Here is a 27692-nt window from a genome sequence, read left to right on the forward strand (position 1 = left end):
TAATTGGCAATAATTTTTTTTTTTTTTTTTCCCAAGTTGAGTCTGATTTTTCCTATGACAGTAACTGGTAAGTGATCTCCCTGTCTTTATCTTGACCCACAAGAAAGCATTTTCTCCATCTGTTTCTTTTTTCTTCAGATTTTACTGGCAGAAAGGCAGCATTTTTTTAAAGAGCTTAGACTGAAGCTGATCACTGATTTTATCCATTTCCACTGCCCTATCGTGAGTGCTCCCTCTTTTTTCCCTTGGTGACTGTGTTGCAGCTGCTCCACAGTTTCTCAACTTTTCTGGAGCTTCCATCACCTGGATTTGTATAATTTCCTCTGCTTTCATCCAGCTCCCATCACATCTTTTATGTTGTCCTTTAGAACGAGAAGAATGTTTAATTTGAAGAAAACTTAGTTGTCATGGTGTGTGTTTTTTAAAGTGAGGGGAAGCCACTTACTTCTAGAATGCACTTATTTGGCTTTAGTCATCTGTTTAGTTTACTTTGTTTAGATACTTTTCTTTTAATGGCTACACAAGAGTGACAAGACACATCAGTAATTGCCCCTCAGACCTTCTGCAAAAGCCTTTTGGCAACTCAGTTGTCACAGGTTAGGGCTGGGCTGGCCACTAGTGAATGACAGATGTTCTCTATTGACCCCTCTCCCTCCCGAGAAGGGAGAGGGAAAGACCATAAGGGAGGGAGGGTTATGGATTGGAAAAGAAAACTAAATCAGCTTTAATGAAACAGTAACAATAATAAGAAAAGATAAATAATATTAATAAGAAAATAATAAAACATATACAAATATAGATGAGACAAATACCGAACCCAGCCCCCCCCGATGACAATACGTCACCACTGACACTGCAGGGCTGGCACTGGGGCAGTCCCAGGCTAGACTTGGCAGCAGATAGGATGCAGGAGCTGCATTCAGGAATGCACGGATCGGGATCACAGACAGAAGAATGAACGCAGACCTCCTTAGATGTTGGCCATTGAAGAAGACAACCTTAACCCTGGGAATCCCTCAGCTTTATAGTGAATATGACATGTATAGGATGGAATACTCTGTTGGTCAGGTTTGGGTCACCTGTCCGGTTCGCTCCTCCCTGCAGGTGCGACCTTTCACTTTGCTCTGACTCCTTTTCACTTCTGGCACCTCAACACAGGATACAGAATTTGGCAATGACCTTGGTTTCTTACAGGAGCAAGTGTAAGCAAGAGCCTCTCTGCATACCATTCCTTGATGTTCACTATAAACATCAAGCGTTACCACTGCTAGAAGCAGCCACTGCCTGGAAAAACATGCTGCTGTTTTTCAGAAAGTGCAGTTACTTAGAAGAGACTTAACTGAAAAGTAAAATCATTGAACAGAATTACTTGTGTTTTACCTCAAACCAGGACACAAGTATATGGCTATACGTATCAAAAAAAACCCAAACCAAACAAAAGGAAATTTGAGATCTTTGTGATGGAAGCATTAAAAGATCAATTAATCAGGCCCGTTTCAAACTTCAGAATAGCACTTTACAAGACTGACATTCATCAACCCTACACTTGCTGCCAAGGCTTAGTTCTTACACATTAACTGTCATTATGACTATGTGTTCAAATAATTAGTCCTTAAGAGTCTTGTCCGAAACTCACCGGTACGTGGTGCTGATGCTGCACATTCAGAGACACATGTGAAGCAGTAACCAGAGCTGATGCTATAGTGGGCAGTGAAGGTCATATGGCCCTGATGGCCTTAGTCCTCAAGGTTGGGCTGGCCAGGCCAGAGAGCTGTTCAGTGAAGAAGGCCAGTACTGAAGTGATTGACTTCTTTCTTTTCCATTTTAGCTCTTTCGTTATTGATATTTTTCAGTTCCTTCTGCTTTCTCAAAGAGAGGGTGAGAATCTTAACTGCTTCCAACAAAGTTAATCATATTTTTAGATAAGGACTTGTTTTGGTTTTCATCCCACTCACTCTACAAGAGCACTCTGATTCTACCAGACCTCTTTCCTGCTTACTCTACATCCTTTTCTTGTCTTGCAGTTTTTACTACTTGAACATGTTTTGATGTTCACTGTGCTCTACCATTCAATGGAGACAGGAGTCCTCATTTACCCCTTTTTGTTTATGTATCATTTATGTATTTAGGCCTGGCTTACTCTTAGCAGCATTACTGAGCTACAAATACTTATGCTCTGTTTCCTGTTATGCTATTTGTGGGTTTAAGGTAAGTAATGTGAATTATATCTTACTTATCATGCTTCTACTCTGGCTGCAACACCCCCCTGTCATTTGGCTACAAGCTCTCTGTAGTCCTGCATATCTACCTTTTCTCCACCTACTTATTCTCTCAGTAATAACTTACTGATACAGAGCCTTTCAGCTTTCACAAAGCATTTTTGGATAAGTGACAGTTCTGAATTCAATCTACATGGCAATATATAGGGATAAGAAGACCCATTTATGCCTCCTAAAATCATTATATTTTTGAGTTCAAAGAAATGAAAGGACGTCTTGTATAAAAATATGCTGAAATAGTAAACGTAAGTTTGTGAAAGAATACTACTCATATATGTACATATATATGTAGGATAAGAAAAGTCTACTTGTTATGGATTTTTGAATTTAACATTATATCAGTCCTACAAAGTAGCACTATTTTGCTAATACAAAAAATCAGTAGTTAATTACTGATCATCAGTAATTAGATTAATAACACTGTTATAATCAGTAAAAATAATAAAATTTGATACTAACATGACTAGAGCAAAGTTCATGAATAAAAAATCTGGTAATGCAATAAATGGAGCTTCTGGGAAATGCTGATATTGCTTCATGTTCTTTATGATTTTGCTTGCATATTTAAAGTTTTCTCATGGGACAAAATTAGAGCAGGAATGTGATAAGTTACACCATAGTCTGAAAAACACAAATCCAATCATCAAAGGGGATTCACTTTGAACAAAAGTTCAATGATCATTTGAGACCTTTGTGGTGTTCTGCAGCATGGCTGCATACATCCTAATTTTCTCCAAAATGCGCATTTCATGATTAAACTGTTTTCTGTAGCCATGAATTTTCAATGGCTACACTTTAATGGATATTGATATCCCACTTCAGAATAGTGCAGCTAATTCTTCAAGGTATCAAATTTTAAGCAAGACTAGCTAGTGCTGTAGTTGATCTTTGCAGGTGGCTCTTTGATGGTAATCATTCCCCCATTAAGTGGTGTGTAATGTGATGTGTGGTTCTTGCACGCTCCTTTCACTTCACATCATAGAACAGAGAGAACAGAGTAAGGCATGCAAAACTTGGTCAGTGAAGATAATGGAGGGTGAAACTTACACCATTTACAGCTTTGTCATGTTAAACACTCTGCTTTGTTGAAACTATTTTCCAGTAACATGTGCTTGATAAATGGCACGTGTCGTAAGCACAGGTGAGGAAAAGGATTCCTCAACTGTAAGCAAATCTAGATATATTATGAATTATGGACTTCCAGAGTACCTGCATAACTCAGCAGATGCACCACTGTCAAAACTTCAACAGTAACAGAGCATAGTATGGAATATCCTACATAGGACCATGTTCTTCATAAATCTCTTAAGAGAAGCACAGAAAAAACTAGGACCAGCAAAAGCCACAGTAGACTTGTCATTTGTCAGCTGGTTAAGCTGCATCTTGCTATGGACCGTAACTACTTGTCACAACATGCTTAGATTTTTTTCTCATGATGGATCAGTTCTTAATGATGCTCAACTATGATTTCATTTTCAATGAGCAACACAATTTTTTAAAGCAAGCATGTCAATGGAAAGAACTAAAAAGGAGAATTTGGGGAGAGGTGTGAAAATAATTATTTTCCTTCAAATTCTTCTTGCATTTAGTGCAAGATATAGGATTTTTTTCCATTTTCTTTTAGCTTTGCCACTTTATCTTAGACCTGAGGAGTCACAGATGCTGAGAGGAAGAAAGACAGGGTTGAACATATTTTCTTCTAAAATGTAGCTGTTGTGTAGGGTCACACATCCTCTATGAAATAACCTGTAGAAGAGTACCCACACAAGCATACATGCATTTTGTCCTTTCTTCATCTTAAGGACAATCAAGCAGTTCACATCTCTAAAGCACAAGCCATAAATACCAGACTGGTTAGTTTTCATCTTTCCTGTTCAAGTTATACTGCTGAGGAGCAAAGAATGGCATATTCATGAGTCAAAGGACTGAGAAAGGTCAAGTGAGAAGGATATTGTCTCTGTCCCTGTTATTGGAACAACCAGTCTGGAGAGGGGAATTCTGCATTCCTGTCTCTGCTCCAGGAATTGTTTCTCACTGTTTAGTGTTTGGTGATTAGTATACAGAAATTGAGTAAAAATGGCTAGAAGAATTTTCCATCTTTCTCTCACAGGTGCTGCAAAATTTGCATGATTTGCTGCAAAATTGAGTCACATCATCGTCAGCAGTACAGAGCGTACATCCATCAATGCCACTGCTAGCTGTGTTTGTCAAAAGAGTTGGTGCAACATCTTGAAATGTGTTGATGTGTGCTATGCATATCATGAGCAACTTTATTGTGTCATGGGAATTGGGTGGAATTATTGATTTCCTGCTTTTCAAAATCAAGTTTAGGCAAAGAGAAGAGAAGGCTCTGGGCAGACCTTATAGCAGCCTTCCAGTAGCTAAAGGGGGTCTGCAGGAAAGATGGGGAGGAACTCTTTATCAGGGAGTGTAGTGGTAGGATGAGGGGTAATGATTTCAAGTTGAAAGAGGGTGGATTTACCTTAGATATAAGGTAGAAGTTCTTCACTATGAGGGTGATGAGACAATGGAACAGGTTGCCCAGAGAAGCTGTGGCTGCCCCCTCCCTGGCAGTGTTCAAGGCCAGGCTGGATGGGGCTTTGAGCAACCTGGTCTAGTGGGAGGTGTCCCTGTCCATGGCAGGGGGGTTGGAACTGGATGATCTTTAAGGTCCCTTCCAACCCAAACCATTCTATGAGTCTATGGTTCTATGAAAAAGCATGTTATTAGGAGATTTGACTGGGACAGTTGTGGTCAATCAGTAGTACTACAGGCATACATAGTTTCAGATCAAACAGAAAGGCATTTATGCCTTAGATGGAAACTGAACAGAAGAATTTTAAGGATAGCATCTCTTTTTATTTCTCTAAACTGTTCTTACACTATAATCAGATATATGGCTCTCTTTCTATTGCATAAGTGTCCCTGACTAAAATCTGTCATGGTCCTGAGATAGACACAGTAGCAGAATATGGTACCTAAATTGATCTATGTGAGATTTATCAGCTCCTTATTCATCCAAACCCTTTTCTAATGATGTATGCGACATGCAGGATATGACACAGAGACCAATGTGTTCAGTGGGAAGTTTCCAACAGTGCTGCAGTCACTTGTAGTGTATTTGGACAGGGAATAATACAATAATCCGAGGACCTTTCGTTGCTGATGACCTTTAAAAGGATCAGACCTGACTAACATTTCCCAACCACAAATGATAAATCAATGGATTAGCCAAATCTTGGTACATATAGTAGAACTCTCCTGCCTGGTTTTCATTTAATTTGGGCAAGTCCATGTATCACTGCAGCCACCTCTTTGCGTAGGCAGAACATCAGTCTGACACTGTCACAGGAGAATGTTTTTATACTTCATACTCTCATTTACTTTATGCTCAGATTTTTGGCCATGTGACCAACAAGTGATTAACAGCTGTCCTGTCTCCATCATGGTTCTATGCCTTTCTTTTTGTGGAAAAATGTATGACTGTCCAAGATATTAAACACTGATAAAGCCATGTGTATGATCATGTTTACTTACATAGTTCCCACAGAACCATATTGATAATGTGTAAAGCCAGAAAGATTTATAGGTCATTACATTTCATTCTTGTGAGCTGAATTTGATTAAAACTTTTTTCCTAGAAAGGCATACCTTTGATTTGAAGACAAGAAATGGAGAATTTGCTACTTAACCTGGTATTTTGTATGAGCAGCTTTGCACCCTCACTATTCAAAGCATATTTCTTAATTTCAAATTTCATTTTTTATGGCTTCAGCTGCTAGAATTTGGTTCTTGTTATCCCTTTTTGTCACAGACTGCTAAGTTTTCAGAACTTGGCCTTTTCTCCTTGTAAAGGTACATGCATCACATAATCTAGTCATTTCCTTCTCCAGATCTTCTCAGACCCATACAAAATGAATTTTTAATATATCATGTTTTAAGACCTTTTCAACATTTCTAAAGTATGGCTGTTTCTCTCTTTTGATTACATCTGTTTTCTAGCATCCTTTTAAGAATGGACATGTTCGACAATGTATGTACAGCTCCAATATTAGCTGCACTCATGTATAGCAGTACTGTTACTTTCTATTCTTGAACCTCAGTATTCTATTTTTATTTGAAATTATTGTAACTATCCTTTATTTTTGATAAAGCTTTATGCTCAGAACACATGACAAGTTATTTGGTCACAGCCTATACATCCTTTGAACTGTTGTTCTTAGATGTGTTACTGCACATGTGGCAATGTTAAGATACACCTTAATCAGCTACCAAATGGTCCATATCACTCCGTGTATCAGCTCTTTTTCCAATATTATTTATCATTCCTCCATTTTTTTACGCCACTTGCTTATGTTTACCAGAAGTTATTTCATATTTTTTCATTATTTCAGGTGATTGTTGAAAATATTTGGTAGCAATGGGTCTTTTATCAATCCCAACAATACAAACAACTCACTTGAGGGCAAATCCCTGTTAACACATTCTTTTCTCAATCAGCCCTCCAAATATCCTATTGGTACTGTATGTGTGGTGTTTTGTTTTGTTTTGTTTTCTTTTCTTTTCTTTTTTAAACAATGCTATGCAGTACTAAGCTGAAGTGAAATATAAAGTAGAATACTGCCAAATCATTTCAACTGCATAGATGGCTTGGCTGAGGTAGGCCTATATTGCTGCAAATGAACAGTTTAGTTGCAATTCAAAAGAAGAATTTGAGTGTGATGCTGGGTAGAGATAATTATTCCTATGCAAGCTTAACTGCTACTGTCATGTTCCATTAAAGTGTGCAAGATACGTTTTCTCTGTGTCTGTCTATTATGAAAATAACAGTCAGGAGAAAATGGTGAGTGTACAGCTGGTAATAAATGAAGATTCTGTAATGTCTTGCAGTTACTAGGCCTGTGCTCTGTTAACACAGTATTTGTATTCCTTTGCTGAAATTGTTTGGAAAGTCAAGAGAATCATTAAAAATAAAGAAAAGCGTCAACATTTGTATCCAAATTACTAGTATTTTTGCAGAGTCAAGATGTAATGTGTTAGCAGTCTATGTATAAATAATGTAACAGAAAATAATTCTATACATTAATGACAGCTAAGCCAACACTTCTTTCAACTTAATTTAATGTATTTCCTTTGCTTTACTTTGGTAAATTCTAGACCAGCTAGTAAGTAACTGGAAGCACAACATGCGTGAACATTGGTGTCAGTGAGGAACAAGCGAAAAAAATAAGGGCACAAAATGCCATCCTCCCGAGCATTTCATAAATTCTTTGAACTATGATCTCCTCAGCAATGAGAACTGTATCTTGTATGAGATCAACTCAATCTTCAAAAAAACCTCTGGAAGGACCAAGATACAGTTCATGTAGAATAGATTCCATTTCATCTTGGATACCCACATTCAGCCACACTATTGTTTTCAGTGCTTGCACAGAAGAAAGTTTACAGTCATAAAACCAAAAATGACTCCTCTTGAAACCATCTAGAGTACGTTCCTTACTGAAGTAATTACTTTGATATGATAGAGGAAAACTGTGTTTTGATATTCAGCTCCTGTACTTTAGAAAATGACAACATGGTTCTCCCTCAGAGATATACACTTGATTACTGCAATTTAAAGGATTTAACATAAAAAATGTTTAATTATGATTTCAAATTCCACAGTTACTGACATTAATATGAAGCAATGATGATACATTAATTCTGGAGCCCCAGAGCACGTGACTCTGCCCTATCGATTAATGTACTGAATAGAAAAGGTCTTGTTTAATGGTTCCATGTAGTACTTTAATATAAATATAAATAACAATTTTAAAATGCATTGTCAGATACAGCTTTAAATGATCCCCTGTGTTATACCACTTATTTCAAAGATTATTGAGCTAAATCTTCCCTGACTTGTGCACATTTTATTCTTGAATAAAGCCAAAGGACTCAAAGGGGGAAAAGAAAAGAATCCAGATTTATTCAGGTGAGGAGAGAAAGCTGACTGTGCAAATAAAGCCACAGGATGGGCAGATCTGGTAAGCCTTAGTACATTACATTGCTGCATTTAATTTGAGACTCTATATTTGTTGTGGATGAATGTTTTAAATCACTTAAATCACTTAAATCAGTGTCACAGGTTAGGACTGGGTCGGCAACTAAAGAATGACAGATGCTCTCTATTGACCCCTCTCCCTCCCGAGAAGGGAGAGGGAAAGACCATAAGGGAGGGAGGCTTATGGATTGGAAAAGAAAACTAAATCAGCTTTAATGAAACAGTAACAATAATAAGAAAAGATAAATAATATTAATAAGAAAATAATAAAATATATACAAATATAGATGAGACAAATACCGAACCCAGCCCCCCCCGATGACAATACGTCACCACTGACACTGCAGGGCTGGCACTGGGGCAGTCCCAGGCTGGACTCGGCAGCAGACAGGATGCAGGAGCTGCATTCAGGAATGCACGGATCGGGATCACAGACAGAAGAATGAACGCAGACCTCCTTAGATGTTGGCCATCAAAGAAGACAACCTTAACCCTGGTGATCCCTCAGCTTTATAGTGAATATGACATGTATAGGATGGAATACTCTGTTGGTCAGGTTTGGGTCACCTGTCCAGTTCGCTCCTCCCTGCAGGTGCGACCTTTCACTTTACTCTGACCCCTTTTCACTTCTGGCACCTCAACACAGGATACAGAATTTGGCAATGACCTTGGTTTCTTAAAGGAGCAAGTGTAAGCAAGAGCCTCTCTGCATACCATTCCTTGATGTTCACTATAAACATCAAGCGTTACCACTGCTAGAAGCAGTCACTGCCTGGAAATACATTGTGGTGAGTTGACCCTGGGCAAAATGCCAGGTGCCCACCAAAGCCACTCTGTCACTCTCTCTCCTTAACTGGACAGGAGAGAGGAGAGGAAAAAAAAAAAGCAACAACAGGTTTTTGGGGTAGAGATAAGGACAGGGAGATCACTCAACATTTACCGTCACGGGCAAAACAGACTCGACTATAGGAAAATGTAGTTTATTACCAATTAACTCAGAGAGGAGTAATGAGAAATAAAACCAAATCTTAAAACACCTTCCCCCTATCCCTCCCTTCTTTCCTGGGCTTAGCTTTGATCCCGATTTCTCTCCCTCCTCCCCCCCAGCAGCACAGTGGGGGAACAGGGAATGGGCGTTGGGGTCAGTTCATCATACGGTTGTTTTCTGCCACTCCTTCCTCCCCAGGGGGAGGACTCCTCACACGTTTCCCCTGCTCCAATGTGAGGTCCCCCTCATGGGAGAAAGTCCTCCATGACTTCTCCAGCATGAGTCTTCCCACGGGTTCAGTTCTTCACAAACTGCTCCAACGTGGGTCTCCTCCATGGTGTGCAGTCCCTCAGGAACCGACTGCTCCAGCGTGGGCCCCCCTCACGGGGACTCTAGCAGCAAACCTGCTCCAGCGTGGGCTTCTCTCTCTCCACAGGCCACAGGTCCTGCCAGGAGCCTGCTCCGGTGCAGGCTTCCCACGGGGTCACAGCTTCCTTCAGGCATCCACCTACTCTGGCGTGGGGGCCCTCCACGGGGTGTAGGCAGTCATCTGCTCCACCGCCCATGGGCTGCAGGGGGACAGCCTGCCTCACCATGGTCTTCACTACAGGCCACAGGGGAATCGCTGCTCCGGCGCCTGGAGCATCTCCTCCCCCTCCTTCTGCACTGACCTTGGTGTCTGCAGGATGTTTCTCTCAAATATTCTCACTCCTCTCACTTGCTGCAATTACTACGGTGCAACAACTTTTTCCTTTCTTAAATACGTTATCACAGAGGCGAAAAACGCTGTCGCTGATTGGCTCGGCCTTGGCCAGCGGCGGGTCTGTCTTAAAGCTGACTAGCATTGGCTATATCTAACATAGGGAAACTTCTAGCAACAGAAGTGACCCCTGTAACCCCCCCGCTACCAAAACCTTGCCACACAGACCCTTTACATTCCACCCCTTGCCTCTGTGAATCACGTATTTAAGAATTATCATTAAAATCCACATGCATCACACAATCTTCACAAATTTACTCCACATCAACAAAAGGAATTCCCCACACCAAAATTGAATTAACATTGTCACAACACCAAACAAAAGTGGACAATTCACGCACAATCCACCCCTCCACCCTTCACCACAATTACAACATAAATTTCCCATAATCATTCCGCTCTCTAACATTGTTGAATCCATGTTTTACACATCACCTCTCCCAGTTATTATCCTTATCTCATACTCTTCGTGCCCCACCCTTTGGGCACCACCATATAATGAGTTATCAGAAGATGAAAGGCATTATGCTTTGTTTACGAATGGATCCTGTCGTGTGGTAGGAAACCATCGGAAGTGGAAAGCTGCTGTGTGGAATTCCACACAACAAGTCATTGAGGCTGCTGAAGGAGAAGGCAAATCAAGTCAATTTGCAGAAGTAAAAGCTACCCAACTAGCCCTGGAGATTGCGGAGAGAGAAAAGTGGCCAGTATTCTATCTCTATACTGATTCCTGGATGGCGGCTAATGCCCTATGGGGTTGTCTACAGCAGTGGAAGAAGAGTAATTGGCAGCGCAGGGGTAAACACATCTGGGCTGCTGCACTGTGGCAGGACATTGCTGCACGGGTAGAAAACATGACTCTAAAGGTACGTCATGTAGATGCTCACATACCCAAAAGCCGTGCCACAGAAATACATCAAAACAATGAACAGGTAGACAAGGCTGCCAAAATCGAAGTAGCTCAGGTGGACCTGGACTGGGAGCGTAAGGGTGAGCTATTTGTAGCTCGATGGGCCCATGAAACATCCGGACATCTAGGAAGTGATGCAACATACAGATGAGCTCGTGATCGAGGGGTGGACCTGACCACGGAGGCCATTACGCAGGTTATGCATGAATGCAAAACATGTGCTGCAATCAAGCGAGCCACACGAGTAAAATCTCCCTGGAACAGAGGGCGGTGGCTGGGTTTTCGATATGGTGAGGCCTGGCAAATTGACTATATTGGACCACTGCCATGTACACATCAAGGCAAGCGCTACATGCTCACCATGGTGGAAGCAACTACTGGTTGGCTAGAAACATACCCTGTAAACCATGCCACTGCCCGAAACAGCATCTTAGGCCTCGAAAGGCAAATTTTGTGGCAACATGGCACCCCAGAAAGAATTGAATCAGACCATGGGACACATTTCCAAAATAACCTAATAAACACCTGGGTGAAGAAACATGGCATTGAGTGGGTGTATCACATCCCCTACCACCCACAAGCTTCTGGAAAGATTGAACGATATAATGGACTGTTAAAGACGATGTTGAAAGCATTGGGCCGTGGGGCATGGAAGCACTGGGAAGTAAATTTAGCAGAAGCCACTTGGCTAGTTAATACCAGAGGATCTGCTAATCATCCTGGTTCTGCCCAAACAAAACCTCTGCATACTGTGGGAGGAGATAAAGTCCCCATAGTGCATACAAGAAAGTGGCTGGGAAAGGCGGTATGGGTTTCTCCTCTCATGGGAAAAGACAAACCCATTTGTGGGATTGTCTTTGCTCAGGGTCCTGAGTGTACTTGGTGGGTAATGCAGAAGGATGGGGAGACCTGATGTGTGTCCCAAGGAGGCTTAACCTTTGCCAAGAAGTAATTTGTATGTTGCAGGAATGTAATGCAGCAGGAGTGACCTGGAGTGACAAAGAGAGAGTTTTGCAAGGAACCAGAAGAGTGCAGCAATGACCAAAACCAAGCCGGTGCTGGTGCCCAACGATCGAACATAATGCTTCTCCTGTCCTGAACACTCATCTTGACAGATGGTGTGATAGGTAGAGACACGGACAATTTAAAGTGTCAAAATCCAATGCGAATTTTATTATATTAGCAAGCGAACAAGAGCAAAGGCAGCGCTGGGCGGCCGGGGAGTCTGCGCTCCGCCAACGGCTCGCAACTTCCCGCCTCGTATAAGCACATTATATACAGTCTCATTTCCTGTATTCGCGACATCACAATCAGGGTGATGTCGCAATCAGGGCGATACTCTGCGCATACTCCTTCTGTTGCTAGGGGGTCTTTTTCTACCTCCTGGTGGTCGTAAGGATGAAGGCTGAGGGTCTTCCTCGTTGCCCTGTGGGTGAACTTATGCAAGAATGTGATTATTCAACCCCTTCAGCCGCGGGTCTTGTTTACTTTGCCGAATGTCCTTCGGTTGAGCTATCAAGCCTTCTTGTGAGCACATAAATCTTTCATCCATACCCTCCCATACAGGTTTAATGAACAAAGCACAATATGTTACTTATTACAATGGGACACAAGTTGTAGACCTGGGGAAAAAAGACTATCTGTCTGCTAAAGGACAAGGGATAGTAGTTAATGAGAATGTTAAATCTCTATGTTGGGGATAAAGATGGTTTAAGAATGTAGCATCAGTTGTAAGTATTGGTAAGAAGGATGTGCATTAAATTATGTGGTACCTGAGCATGACACAAGTGGTATGGAATAAGGGGTGGATAGTGTAATGGGTCTGTCTGAGATGCAGCCCTCACCATGCTGTGCAGTGGTAGCTAGATAACACACCAGTGTTTTGACTACTGCTGAGCAGGGCTCACACAGTACCAAGGCTGCTTCCCCAACATTTCCCCAGTAGGCTGGCGGCAGGTAAAAACTATTTAGCCAGGACAGCTGACCCAAACTGACCAAAGGGATATTCCATACCACATGACATCTGCTCAGCAATATAAGCTGGGGAAAACAGGAAGAAGGGGGGGATGTTCGTTTTGCGTTTGTCGTCCGGAGCAACTACTACACACACCGGAGCCCTGCTTCCCAGAAAGTGGCTGGACATCGCCTGCTGATGGGAAGTAGAGAATAAGATCTTTTGTTTTGCTTTTGCTTCCACACGCAGCTATTTGCTTCATTATCTGTCTTTACCTGACTCGTGTGCCTGTTGTTATATTTTCTCTCCCCTGTCCAGCTGAGGGGGTGAGAGTGATAGAGTGGCTTTGGTGGGTACCTGGCATCTGGCCAAGACCAAACCACCACATATGTGCTGCTGTTTTTCAGAGAGTGCAGTTATTTAGAAGACACTTAACTTAAAAGTAAAATCACTGAACAGAATTACTTCTGTTTTAGTTCAAACCAGGACAATCACTTGTCACAGAATCCTGATTTAGGATCCTGCCGACTACACCAATTTGTCAGCAGGAGATATTTAAGGTCTCTTAAAGAATCACCGTCAAAGATATTACCAAAAATGATTTTTTAATGTGAATTTGTAGAAATACCACTTAACAGAGTCTGATGGCAAGGTTCACTCTTCTTCTTACTACATGGAAGAAGCATACATAGAACTACACCAATTTGTCGGGGAATGAGTGATTATGGATCCTACACTGAGATATCAGCATTTTAAGATTTGCGAGCACTATTATGATAAATCACCAGACTAGGTTATATGATTTTTAACAGTGCTTAATCATCAGCCAATTATCAGAATGATTTAATAGAATATACCATAATCAACATAGCAACTTGGTTAAATATTCAAGAATGGTGAGATTCACATGCTTCTATGATAGTGTTTCCTAAATCAAATCATACACACAAATACACACACACAGACAGATACAGAGATTAAATCATATACTCAAATGCACACACACACACACACACATGAATATAAAGGTTAAATCATATCCTAGAGACATACGCACACACACACAGATACGGAGGTTAACCTGCGGCCAAGACTTTTCTCTTACTGCGCTTGCAGTAAATTATTATCAAGGTATTCTCCTACTGTGCTTGCAGTAAATCATAGTGAATTAGTTTCTCCAGTGCTTGCCAGTGGACAATCATCAGTACCTCCAGAAAATCTACTCAGAGAGGCGTCCCAAATCCTAGGGAGATACTGGGCCACAGCCTGCTGCGATCCTGGAGAGCTCCAAGGGCCTCACCTAGGATTGGTATTTATAGAGTCACAAGAAAGTTTACTTTGGTCAGTACTTTTCCATGGTGGCCATTATTCTTGTCAGGTTATCCTGGCACCCTGCAGAGTGTGCTACAATCCAGGCAGGAAGAGTTTTGGGTATGTTTCCCATGCAACAGGAGTTTCAGGTGTGATTAAGGGATTCCTAATTGTCCCAACTCACTGTGCTTGTACCCACGACAAGAAGGTACCAGAGTGTCTCAACTCTGCTCCAGTAGGCAGATCAGAAGGTGCTAGACTGTCCTAGCTCACTGCAAGTGAACAGTGTTGACTAGGGCTGACACCGCAATGTGGCCCAGGGGGAGGGTTTGCACCACCACAATATTAGACATATTTTTGTTAATTGTCACAATAACTACGGATTTAGTAGGGATATCTGAAAATCTGGAAGTATATGACTAAATGTCCTAAAAAAAGAAACATAGCCTGAACAAAACCAAGTTTGAAATAAGGGCTAAGAAGCACACATTTAATGTTAAAATTATGTCTGAGTATTAAACTAAATTCTGCTGTTGTTTCTATTCCTACCTAGCAACAATTATTTGTAAATTAATGAGCAGAGAGTTCAGACCATTATTGCTAAAAACAACTGGCTGGACCCATGTTTTCAGTCAGTTCAGTAACCTAGTTATTTCTACAGCTGCTTCTGTTTATAAAACGTGGGTCTGAAGTCAACTTCGGTATTTTAGTGAAAGCATTGAAATGCCAGCAGTCACAGTGGTCAAACACCAACTTTTGGCAGAATGCTCGCTATAAATATCTCTGCAAATATCGCAGCACAAATAGCAGTTTTAAGGATTATACTATGTCCATAGAAAGTGAAAAAGGCAAATATGATGAGCTGTTCAAGAATGGTAATTTTTAATGCCATATGGAATCAATGCAGAATTTAAGGAGTGTCTTTTCCTCCATTTTGCATAACATTTACAAGAGTATAATAATTAATTGAAATAATTCAAAGTTATATACTTGTCTCTGTAAAACACCAGTCCAAAACAAAACAACATTGAAAACATTTTCAATGCACTGAGCTTGTGCCACAATGTGGAAGGTCTTACATACAGAATATTTTCTGTTTGCTTTCTGTGTAAGAAATATTTATTCCTTCTTTGCAAGGTCTAAGCAATTGAGGGAGTCCCACATTGAAGGTCATACAGCAAATTGTACAGACATGATTGGAGATAGATAGATAGATAGACTGAAAGAAAGAATATCCGTCCACATATCCATACAGAATTGGGCAGCAGAAACAAACAAACCAGGATATGAAACTTTATGGTAAGAAGGATTAAAATAATAATTTCTGCCCTTATTTGCTAAAAAGATTCTGATATCTTATGATTTCACACCACAGCCAGGTGCAGAGTTGCATCAGATCGGTAATTTAATAAAGCAGTAAAAATTCAACGACAGAGTAGTTACTTTCTGACCGTTACTCTCAATTACAGCTCTAACTATCAATTTAAATGACAGCTACTAATGTGTCATTTAAAACTAACAGCTTAGCCAGTGTTTCTCAATTATTTGGAGATTAATGTTCCCCAAAAGTGCTACTAATAAGGAAACAAATTATCTTTGGGTACATTACCAGTACTGTCGAAAGCATAATCGTATTGAAGAACTCTGAGAACAAAAGCTTGGTAGTTTTTTTTATATCAATAAGTATATCTTATCTTATTGTGCTTGTACACTTAAAATAGCTACAGGAAAAAGGTACACAGGATAACAATAACCAAGTATTTGTGTCACTTTGTCAGGAGAAACATCCTTAAATCTCATTGTCTCCAGAAGGAAATGTTTACATAGAGGTTCTGTATAAATTCAAGAGTCAAAATTATGAATTACTATTTTTAATTCAGTAGCTAGCTCTGATGATGTCTATACATTCTACCATTTCCAGGAAAATTACACCTTATTTAACACTGGTTAGAAAAAAATACAAGAGAACAATTTTATAAAGGTGAGCATTTTTTTGTAATTACTTCAGTCTTCAACATAAATGAAGATATTTCCAGAATATGTATTTGTGAAGTGGTTAACTTAAAGCTGTAATCATCTGTCGTTTCACAGCAGAACTGATAGGAAAGTTAGAACTTAACAAATTTTGATAAAGCAAAATTCTCTTAGGTCATGCCTAAGATTACCAGGTTAATTAACAAGTTTTAGGAATATGTTGACAAATTGTATGACACAGGCACTTACTTTACTGTCTGTTTAACAAAAGGAATTAAACAGATCTCAGTAAACTTTACACATACATATTTTTAGAAAAGAAAGAGCTTTAAGTTGTGGAAATAATGAATTACCTGCTCAATTCATACACAGTAGTTGACAGAGAGCTATACATGAGAAAAACATTGTTTGGCATTTTTTGTTTATCGTAATAGATTTGTGCCAGTTTGTCTTTCATTAGAGCACAATATTTTATCTCTCTGGGCCTTGAAGTTATTCTGGGGTAGCCATCAACATCTCCTGGCTCAGTGGTACAATACCTAATTTCTATCTGGTGAGACTCATAGCTTCCGAAGCAGATTATTAACTGCAGTAGGATTTGGGATCACAATTCAAGACACTTCTCATCAGTCATATTGCCCATACAGCTTCAGTTCCATTTCTGTTCATACCTTGAAGAAACACTATTTCTGAAGATAAACAGCATTTATCTCACATCTAAGTGTATTTAGGACTCATCCATGATGTAAGAGGTCTAGGACACAATTTCTGCTACCAGGCAAACATGGGATCCTCCTATCTCTTGCTGTCTTTATAGAAATACCATTTAAACAGGGTCTACTTTATCATCAAATCTATGTCTTCCAACAGATCTTGTTTTTCTTGACCTTCCAGCCCAGGCAATAAAATGAATTTTATTTGGTACACGTTAACATGGAAAAGAACACTAAGTAAGAGTTTATTGCCTACCTAGACTTTGGCAAGGCTTTCAAAACTGTCTCCCCTAAGATTCTTATGAAGAAGCTGATGAAATATGTGCTGGATGAACAGACAGTGAAGTGGACTGAAAACTGTGACTGGCCAGGCTCAGAGGGTGGTGATCAGTGGCAAAAGTCTAGCTGGGGGCCATTAACTACCAGCATATCCCAGAAGTCAATACTGGGTTCAATCCTTATTAATGATCTGGCTGACAGGGCAGAGTGTACCCTCATCAAGTCTGCAGCTGACACCTAAGTGGAAAGAGTGGCTGATATGCCAGAGCATCATACTGCTATCCAGAGGCAACTCAACAGGCTTGAGAAATGGTTTGACAGGAATGTCATGAAGTTCAACAAGATCAAGTGCAAAGTCCTGTGCCTCGGGAGGAACAACCTCATGAACTACTATATACTGGGAGCTGACCAGCTAGAAAGAAGCTTGGCGGAAGAGGATCTGGGGATCCTGGTGGACAACAAGTTAACCATGACCCAGCAATGCACACTTACAGCAAAGGCTAAAGGTATCCTCAGCTGCATTAGGAGGAGTGTTGCCAGGACATTGAGGGAGGAGATCTTTCACCTCTATTCAGGCCTAGTGAGGTCACACTGGAGTACGGTGTCCAGTTCTGGGCTACCCACTCCAAGAGTGATATGGACATACTGGAGAGAGTTCACTGAAGGACCAGAAGGATGATTAAGGGACTGGAGCACTTCTCATATGGGGAAAGGCTGAGAGATCTGGGTCTGTTCAGAATAGAAAAGACAAAGCTTGGTGAGATCTCATCAATGAGATGGTAAGTATCTGAAGGGACGGTGTACGGAATACAGATCCAGGCTCTTTTCAGTGGTGCCCAGTGACAGGACAAGAGCCAATGGATACACACTGAAACATGGGAGGTCCCAGCTGAACACCAGGAAACACTTTTCCAGTAGTGGAATAGGTTGCCCAAAGAGGTTGTGGAGTCTCCATCCTCAGAGATATTCAAAAGCCATCTGGACACAATTGTTGGCAATCTGTTCTAAGTGGTCCTGCTTGAGCTGGTGGGTAGGACCTGATGATCTCCAGAGGTCCTGTCCAATGTCACCCAGTCATTGATTTTGTGATTCTATGACAAAACATAGAACATTACATTCAGAAATCACCTAAAATTAATAAGAACTCTTATGGCACATATCCTTAGTCTATTGCATTTGTAAGCAATTTCTGCTTCTGAATATGAATATAAAAAAAAGAGAGAGGAGAAGGAAGGGAAGGGAGGAAGGGAAGGGAAGGGAAGGGAAGGGAAGGGAAGGGAAGGGAAGGAATGGAAGGGAAGGAAGGGAAGGGAAGAGGGAAGGGAAGGGAAGGGAAGGGAAGGGAAGGGAAGGGAAGGGAAGGGAAGGGAAGGGAAGGGAAGGAAGGGAAAGGGAAGGGAAAGAGAAGGAAAGGAAAGGAAAGGAAAGGAAAGGAAAGGAAAGGAAAGGAAAGGAAAGGAAAGGAAAGGAAAGGAAAGGAAAGGAAAGGAAAGGAAAGGAAAGGAAAGGAAAGGAAAGGAAAGGAAAGGAAAGGAAAGGAAAGGAAAGGAAAGGAAAGGAAAGGAAAGGAAAGGAAAGGAAAGGAAAGGAAAGGAAAGGAAAGGAAAGGAAAGGAAAGGAAAGGAAAGGAAAGGAAAGGAAAGAAAGAAAAGAAAGAAAAGAAAAGAAAAGAAAAGAAAAGAAAAGAAAAGAAAAGAAAAGAAAAGAAAAGAAAAGAAAAGAAAAGAAAAGAAAAGAAAAGAAAAGAAAAGAAAAGAAAAGAAAAGAAAAGAAAAGAAAAGAAAAGAGGAAAAAAAAAAGAAAAGGAAATAAGAGAACTTACAATAATTCCTACACTTCAACAATTTATTTCTTAGTGCAGTATTACTTGCCTGTTGGAGGAATGCATGGTTTCCCCTGAGGGATATTTTCTTAGGAAAGCTTATGATCACAGAATCACAGAATGGTCGTGGTTGGAAGAGACCTCTGGAGATCATCTAGTCCAACCCCACTGACAAAGCAAGTTCACCTACAGCAGGTTACACAGGATCACATCCAGGTGGGTTTTGAATATCTCCAGAGAAGGAGACTTCACAGCCTCTCTGGGCAGCCTATTCCAGTGCTCTGTCATCCTTCCAGTGAAAAAGATTTTCCTCATGTTCAGGTGAAACTTCCTGTGCCCCGTTTGTGCCTGTTGTCTTTTGTCCTATCACTGAGCACCACTGAAAAGAGCCTGGCCCCGTGCTCTTGACACTTGCCCTTTAGATATTTACGAGCATTGATAAGGTCCCCTCTCAGTCTTCTTCAGGCTAAAGAGCCTCAGGATCCTTATAACTTTGATGATTCCAGCCTTTCCTATTAAGAGAGATGCTCCAGTCCCCTAACCATCTTCGTAGCCCTCTGCTGGACTCTCTCCAGTAGTTCCCTGTCCCTCTTGAACTGGGGAGGCCCAGAACTGGACACAGTGCTCCAGATGTGGCCTCACCAGAGCAGAGTAGAGGGGGAGGATGACCTTCCTCGACCTGCTGGCCACACTCTTCTTAATGCAGCCCAGGATCCCATTGGCCTTCTTGGCCACAAGGGCACATTGCTGGCTAATGGTTAACTTGCTGTTGACCAGGACTCCCAGGTCCTTCTCCACAGAGCTGCTCTCCAGCCAGTCAACCCCTAACCTGTACTGGTGCATAGGGTTATTCCTCCCCAGGTGCAGGACCCTACACTTGTCCTTATAGAGATTCGTTAGGTTCCACTCTGACCAACTCCCTAGCCTGTCCAAGTTCACTGAATGGCAGCACAACCTTCTGATGTATCAGCCACTCCCCCCCCCCATTTTGTATCATCAGCAAACTTGCAAAGAATTGCTTGCTAACATTGTGTTTTGGTGTTTGGGTTTTTTTTGTTTTGTTTTGGTTTGTTTTTTTTTTAAATTTTGGAGAAAGAGCCAAAAATCTAATTTAGTTAGAGAGCACAAGTCTTTTGTGATATTTTCCTTTAGCAATTATTCTTCAAACATGAAAGATAAATATACTTTCTGCTCACTCTAGGAAGAGAAAGCAGTAGAATTCACAAATTGTCCTCTATGCATTCCATCTAATTGGGCTGGGCCTAGAAAAATGGCTGCTCTGCTCAGGTACAGCAGGGAAAAGAGTGATGAATCATATCTCTGGGAAAAGAAGTCCTATGATGCCATCTTTTGTGATCCAGCATTGGGCAAGACTTTTGAAAACAAAGGTTGAAGTCCTGTAAGTAACAGTCCATTTAAGAACAAAATGGCATTGAAAGTCTGTTTTTCTTTTTTTCCTTTTTTTTTTCCCTTTTTTTCCTTTTTTTTTCTGATTAGTGTCTGTCTTCAGACAAGATATATTTCACCTGCTCACATGAAAGAAAATCTGCTGAAACAGCTTATGGCTTTGAAGGGTATTCTTTGTCTCTTCTGCCAATCAGGATAAAAACAGTAGTGAGAGAAAGAGTAAATTGAGAGTTTCTCTATATTTATCTTCCTTGCAATTTTTTTCATGGCATTTTCCTTCTAATGAGTGTAAATTCACAAAATACAAAGAGGTCAATTTGACTTTGCTCACCACACAATTCACTCTCAAGTATTTGGCACAATGAGCAAATGGATTTTTCAAAAGGTAGAAACACAATTTTTGTACTTGATCTATTTTCGTTTGTCCTTAGCCAGAATGAAAGTCCTATTAGTCTGAATGACTGAACCTGCATAAGAATAGAAACATGCCAAATGCTGGTATATTAATATCATGGTTCCGGGATTACTTCAGCGACTGAGCTTGCACAGGAAATTCAAACTGTTCAGTCCTCATATCATAAGAAACATATGCCTGAAAACTCAGGACTGGTAGCAGACTCCAAAATGATTTTCTGTATTAGAGCACATCCAAATAAGTGCAGATCAGAGGAGACAAGAGCATTCTGAATAAATGAAAGAGGATCACTTCACTTCTGCATCACTCTCACATGATAAATGACATCATACATAGAAAACATTCTGTAAATTGCAGTATCAGAACATAAGGATGAAATTTATTTAGTTTTTAACATCTAAGTGTTAGTTGTCTAAATCTAAATTAGTAATTGTACAGGTATCCCTACAGTTAATGGAGGTAAATATAGCAGTTCCAGTTCATTCAACCTGTCTTATACACTAATCCTTGCAGGAAATGTTTTGCCCTCTGAAGGTGCATATTTTCCTTGTGTGGTCCTGGAGGTCACTACTTCCTAGACATGACAGGGATCTGGTTTGACTAAGCTTGGACAAGTAACTTTTAGATGTCTAAGTTAGCTCAGATGAATCTCATTGCAAATGTCCAATAGCGTTTGAAAAAGCAGTTGTATTGTTTCAGTATTTAATGCCTCATTTTTTTTTTTTTGAGGGCCTCTATTTTTATCTATATATTTCAACAGTGAGCATTTGTATGTCACTTGAATTTATTTAAGAAATTTCAAAGTACTTTACAGAGAGCTCTGAGCTATAGTTTTAGAAAATCCAGCAAGAAATTTGCTTTTAATTTACTTAATTATATTTTTGTATTACTTATAAGCCAAGTATAAACAGTTTGTCTTCAACAAAAATTAACTGTTATTAAAAGTTCTACGTATGAATACATATGGAACTGAAAATGTAGAAATGATAGTCACTACAAAATTTTAGCCTTTATCACATACTATAAAGGTAAATATATATGGAGTATTAAACACATGCAGAGCGTCTTAGTAATTAATATTCAAACCAACCATGAGAATGGTGGATTCTATATGCAAAAGAAAGAGCTTTGAGATTTCTTTGAATGATGCCAGCTAGCCTGCAAAAAAGAATCCTCTGGTTTCCCAGCATTTTCTTTGGGGTGTCTCACCAATATCCAGAACATAATTTGATTAGTCCATTTTGTGCTGCATGTAATTAACAAAGAAGATCTCCTTCCATTACACAAAATGAGATGAAGATACTATTTTTATGAAGCATCGTCAGAGCTATTTTACCTGTACCAGAATATAATGTTACCCAATGAAATGGTGCTTAACTGAAAACTGTAAAATGAAACAGAAAGTTAACCAAGGTTCCTGTTCAAGATTATTAGGAAGTCTGTTAGATGTGGGTCATTAATGCAAACGACCTGAGAAGCATTACAGGGACATTGCAAGGTTGACCCTTCTCCCTCTCCAAATGGTATTTTATGTTTTTAAAATACTCCCCAATAAAACAGAACATTTCTTTTCAGATTTGGGCTGTCAAAATGTGAGCTGCTTAACCTTGATCGTGTTGCTTTAAAGATGTTTCTAGCACATTTTTGAAGCCTAAGTGTATATATGTGACTTACTCAATAATCCTTATAACTTAGATGATTCCTATTTAAGTGGTAGTAGACATTATTAGAATCAGTTGCAGGACAGACTAAAATAGTTCTGAAAGTGTAATAATCAGGAGCTAGAAGGAAATTACATACCCTAGGAAAAACTGTTGAAAACTGAAATATATTGTGTAACTTTTCTCTGCATAGTGCATGAGATGATTAAAATCAAGATTTTTTTCACAGGTTTCAACTCAGAGAACAGAATCAAAAGACACGTTTCAAACCTCATTCACACCTGCCTTGGAAAACAGCTTGAAAGGAAGTGGTTCTATGACCATGTTTCTGCACACGGAAGGAACCAAACTCAAAGAATACATCAGGCTTTAAAGAAGCAGACAGTTTAGCAGCTGGTCAAAGTTTAAATGCAGTTTTCCCTCTTGAGGGAAAATTATGTATCAGAGACATCCCTATGTATCAAAACCATGAAATGCATGAAACTTTTAACCTCTATAAGCACTTGCTAGCACAAAAAATAATCTCTACCTTTTTCATAAGAACATACCTAAAGTACTGTCTGCCTTTAGTGTTTGGGTTTTTTTTTTTTCCTTTTTTCCTCAGCATTCAAATCCTGGGTGATAATTGTAAGCTGGGATAACAAACAGGTGCTGCTGGATCTTCCAGGTGGGGATGAATATGCTCCATTCAATAGTTTACAGACTTAAAGCCCCCTTAACAGAAAGTTGTATTATGTCCTTAAGTATTTTCATCTCTGATTCAACTGAAAGATTCTACAAAAACAAGCATTTCTCACTTGGCTACACATCAGAAAAGGCTCTAATTATTAATGGCAATAAGTTCTTAGAATAAATTATGGCTTCAGATATCCTTATTTCAGATGCAAAACAAAGAAATTGTGAACTTTCAGCTATGCATAGCTCAACAACAACAACAAACTAATCCTATATTCGTGCTGTTCTTAAAGGTTGGTGAGAACTGCCATACTCTGTAGATGTTTATTAGGTAAATCTGCCAGACCTGGAAATCAGAGCTCAGACATATCCCTGTATTCCCACACCAAACCTTACAACTCAGTTCTAACCTGCTGTTACCAGAAATGGAACAGAATGGTAAATCCAAGCATCTACATGATCTAGGCAATGACAAGATCAGTACTTTTTTCCTTCAGATCATGCTCTATGTGTCCAACAAATAACTTATGAAGTCTGGATAACCGTTTTGTGGAGCTAAAGGGAACGCCTTCTTATAAAGAGCTGGATCTCTGCATAAAACATCTCCAAACCCAGTATACAGTGTTTGCATAAGAAAGTATCCTAATGAAAAGGTTCTCAAAAATAATCTAGTCATACAACATCAGCAGAGATATTGGCAAAATCAGTTTTGATTTCTGTGGCAATCCACACGTCTATATAGGAGGAGTTATTTTCCCTAGTCTCATTTCCTATTACATATTGTGATAACTTCTAAAAATGCAACCCTATAGATATATCTGTCTTCTCTGTAATTTAGTCACAAGCTCTGGCTGGCCAAGCAGACCTCCAGCATCCCATCTTCTCACCTGCACAACTCCATTTCCAAGCCTCACATTCTTATCACACTCTCTAAATCCATAGCTAACACAGTACCACGAGGGAACAGTCCATGGAAGCACTGCAGCAGGTCAGAAGGAAGAAAAAGGGGGCTGTGCTGTGAAGAGCAAACATCAATATTTGCAGAGGCGGTGGGAAATGGAGGGCCTGGTGTTTTAGGAAGACATACAGGGAGGCAAAGAAGGTAACAGTAGTAAAGCCAAGATGCAAAATGGTTACCTCAAGATCCCCTTTTTCTTTTAATCAAAGTGTAACCTATGCGTGTAGTCTTATGTGCTGTCTTTGTAAATATTTCTCACAATTTTAACTTTCCTCCTTACCTGTTTACTTATCTAATTTAGGTTTCACAGAAACAATAGTTCAACTGAACTGAACAAAATCATCAGAGATGACTCTATCATCTGACTGGAGGAATGAAAAAAAACCAACCAACTAATCACATACCCCACCACTTTAAACAAGTGGCTTAAATAAGGTAAATGCAAGGCACGGAAGTGGAATGTTGGGTGGGTTGGGTTTTTTTTTTTAGGAATTTAATAACAGGTGGACGAAAGGTCAGAAATGAAAGACCCTCCATGTGACAAATATCAGGATTCATGGTAGTGCAGCAGAAGTTACCATACCAGCATATTGAATATCTTTATGCATATATCAAAGGCAGCAGCCATCCACAATCCACTCCATCATGGAATAGGGTTTTACAGTCTAATGCTAGCACAGCCGAACTTTTTGCCACTTAATGCTGCCTAACTGTACTGAAAACACTCACAGATCTCAGGTGACTTGAGCACAACAGGTCACCATTTCTAGTGTATGTTCTAAAAGCCACAGAAAAAAGTTGAAATCTAACAGTGCAGAATCAAATCAAATACTGAAATCTTTTATTTCCTTCATACTTTATTCAAAGTATTCATAAAGAAGGGAGGAAAAGCCAAATTATAAATAAATTTAAGTCAGAAGTTCACCAAGGGAGTTGGCTGTCTTTGCTGACTTTGCAGTTGAATTTGTCTCTTCTTATTGTTCTGAGAGGCAGTAGCAAATCTATGCAGATTGCCTGCACCCTCTTGAGTAATACCAAATACAATATCTAAATGCTTATCTTAGAAGACGCTCCGGTGCAGCTAAAAAGGATTTCCTAATGTTTACTTATAATTTGCAAACTCAAATCCTACGCCAATATGTCACTGCAAACAGCACTATTTTTTCTGAATGGCATTTGGGAATGGGAATCAAAGTACATATCAAAGAAAAAGATCTGAAATAAAAAATGAGTGACTATAGAACTGCTTCAAGAAAAACACTTAGAGGCTATTCCAACCATTTTTGCCTAATCTTCCTGCTTCTCTTTTGGGGAGTTTAGCTAGTACTTTCAAATACTACATAAAGGAAGAAGTTTGTACATAGTAATTTGAAAAATAATTCTTTTACCCTTGATGCAAAAATTGTATTCTTAATTTTCTGTAAAAAACTACATCAAGATTCCTCTAAGAAAGATTTTTTCAATTACAAAGTTGAAAGAACTGAATTATGTATCTATAGTGATGTTTGAATATTAATTATGTGCCAGAAACTATACATAACTGTTATTAACCTCTGATGGCAGTTGCACAGGTGTTGCACAGTAAGTTACAGTCTTTCAAAATTTCTTTTTAAGGGTTGATGGCATGTCGTCAGAAGTGATATTTTTTAAATCGCTGGAATTTTCTCTAAAAGTGAATATAAATAGTACAAGAAAATATTTTTTAAATATTAAATGAATTATTAATGCTATTTTTTATTTTACAAGGTAGGATCTCTGCAGATAGAAAAAAGTGATGAAGTTCAATGGGCTAATTGATCAGAACTGATTTTTTTTTTTTAAAGTTAAAGCAGATAAACTTCCCTGCCAAGCCACAGATAGGCTAAGGTTACTATATACATTCGATGTAAATTGTGCCCATTTTTTCCTCTTTCATGTTTCAGATTTGAGGTGCCTAGACCAAATGCAGCCACAGAGGATGCCAGCTGTTGCAGTCTTTCCTTTAAATCTTGGTACAGAAACACCATTGGTACATTCACACCATTTTTCCACATTAATTTCTTGGTAAGCATTTACCAATTAGAATTTAGACTCCAGCAGTACTAATACAGCCTAAGACAAGTTTCTTAGGAATAGAAAGAGCATATTTGGGTGAGGATGCATTTTATTAAAAGAAAACAAATAATACAAGTTCTGAAATAAATATTTTCACAATACCAAAAATAAATCTCTAGGGTATATAAAGTAGTGCGTTACATAGACTGGTTTCAAGTAGTTACTAATTTAAACAAATAGTCAAACTAACAACAGTGTTAATTTAAATTTTCGAATTAACAACTTTCCCAGAATAAGTAGTAAAAAACCCCTAACCAGCCAAACCCAAACTGAAAACAGATTTGGTCTTAATCTGACATACTAACTGTGATTTGTTTTACAATTACTCTTCATGGTGTTACAGTACCCCAGAAAATCCCTTGCGTGACTTTAAGAAAAAAACCTATTTCTCCAAAATAGGATTTAAATATTTCAATTTCAATTCAGATATTTCACCAGTTGCCTCGTGGACAGTTTCCACACTGAATGCCTAGATGGTCCCTGGGAGTTCTTAATTGCCCACTTTCAAAGTACAAATGCTCTATACTGTCCCACATACATTGTTTCCATACAATGTTCCTTTCCTCCTTCTCCACAACCCCTATCTATTTATTTACTTCTTTTCATTCAATTTCCAGCTGGGTGTGGGATCTTTAGACTCTTCTGGGGAATTGTAATAGTTTCAGGCTGATTGGCCTCCTACTGTTGGTTAAGGTATGGAGATCAGGCTAGCTGGAGGAGTTAACAGCCAATGGAAATACCAGATGTGGAAGTTCCTCAAGAGGGTATTATTTCTGTTGTTTGTTGAAGGGATGAGACATCTTACATTAGCTTGGCTGATGCACAGTCCGTAATCCTATCATCATTACACATCTACTCCTTGCTGCTTTGAAATGATTAAGTAATGTTTTGAAGGTTAGGGATTTGTGCTTCTTTTAATATAATAAACTTGTTTAACAAATACTTGCCTAAGAATGGGGAGAGTCATCAGACACCTTCCTTCGGAGCTGGTTAAGACTTGCAGCACTTGCTTTCCAAACCCAAATCTCCTGTTGTTCATAAAGACTGGCCTAGCAGCTAAGACCATGACAGGGGCACTTTTCAGTGTTCCTGTTGAATTGGTGTCATTCCCAGCCAAAACTCAGGGTTAGAGGGATAGAGACAGGAAGTATGAAAAGGGCCATATCCTCATGGCTCTGTATCCTCCAAGTCAGAATGATGATGTCAGAGAGAAAAGCCTTCAGGTCTAGCCCTTGCTCCAGCCTGGCATCTGTGCTTTTCAGAGACAGAAAGATTGTTCTCAAGGAGGAAAATATTGAGAAGGCAGATGTAAGGTCCTCTGTTTTCTCTTTGTAAGTTCAGCGGATTCCCATTGAGTATGCTATGCATAAACAAATTCTATCGGTGTATAATACCTCAGCATAACAAGGATGGTACAAAAGCAGAGCTCACTAGGTATGAATCTGTGATTCC

Source organism: Leptosomus discolor, chromosome 2 (genome assembly GCF_034619465.1).
Source record: "Leptosomus discolor isolate bLepDis1 chromosome 2, bLepDis1.hap2, whole genome shotgun sequence".
Classification (NCBI taxonomy): domain Eukaryota; kingdom Metazoa; phylum Chordata; class Aves; order Leptosomiformes; family Leptosomidae; genus Leptosomus; species Leptosomus discolor.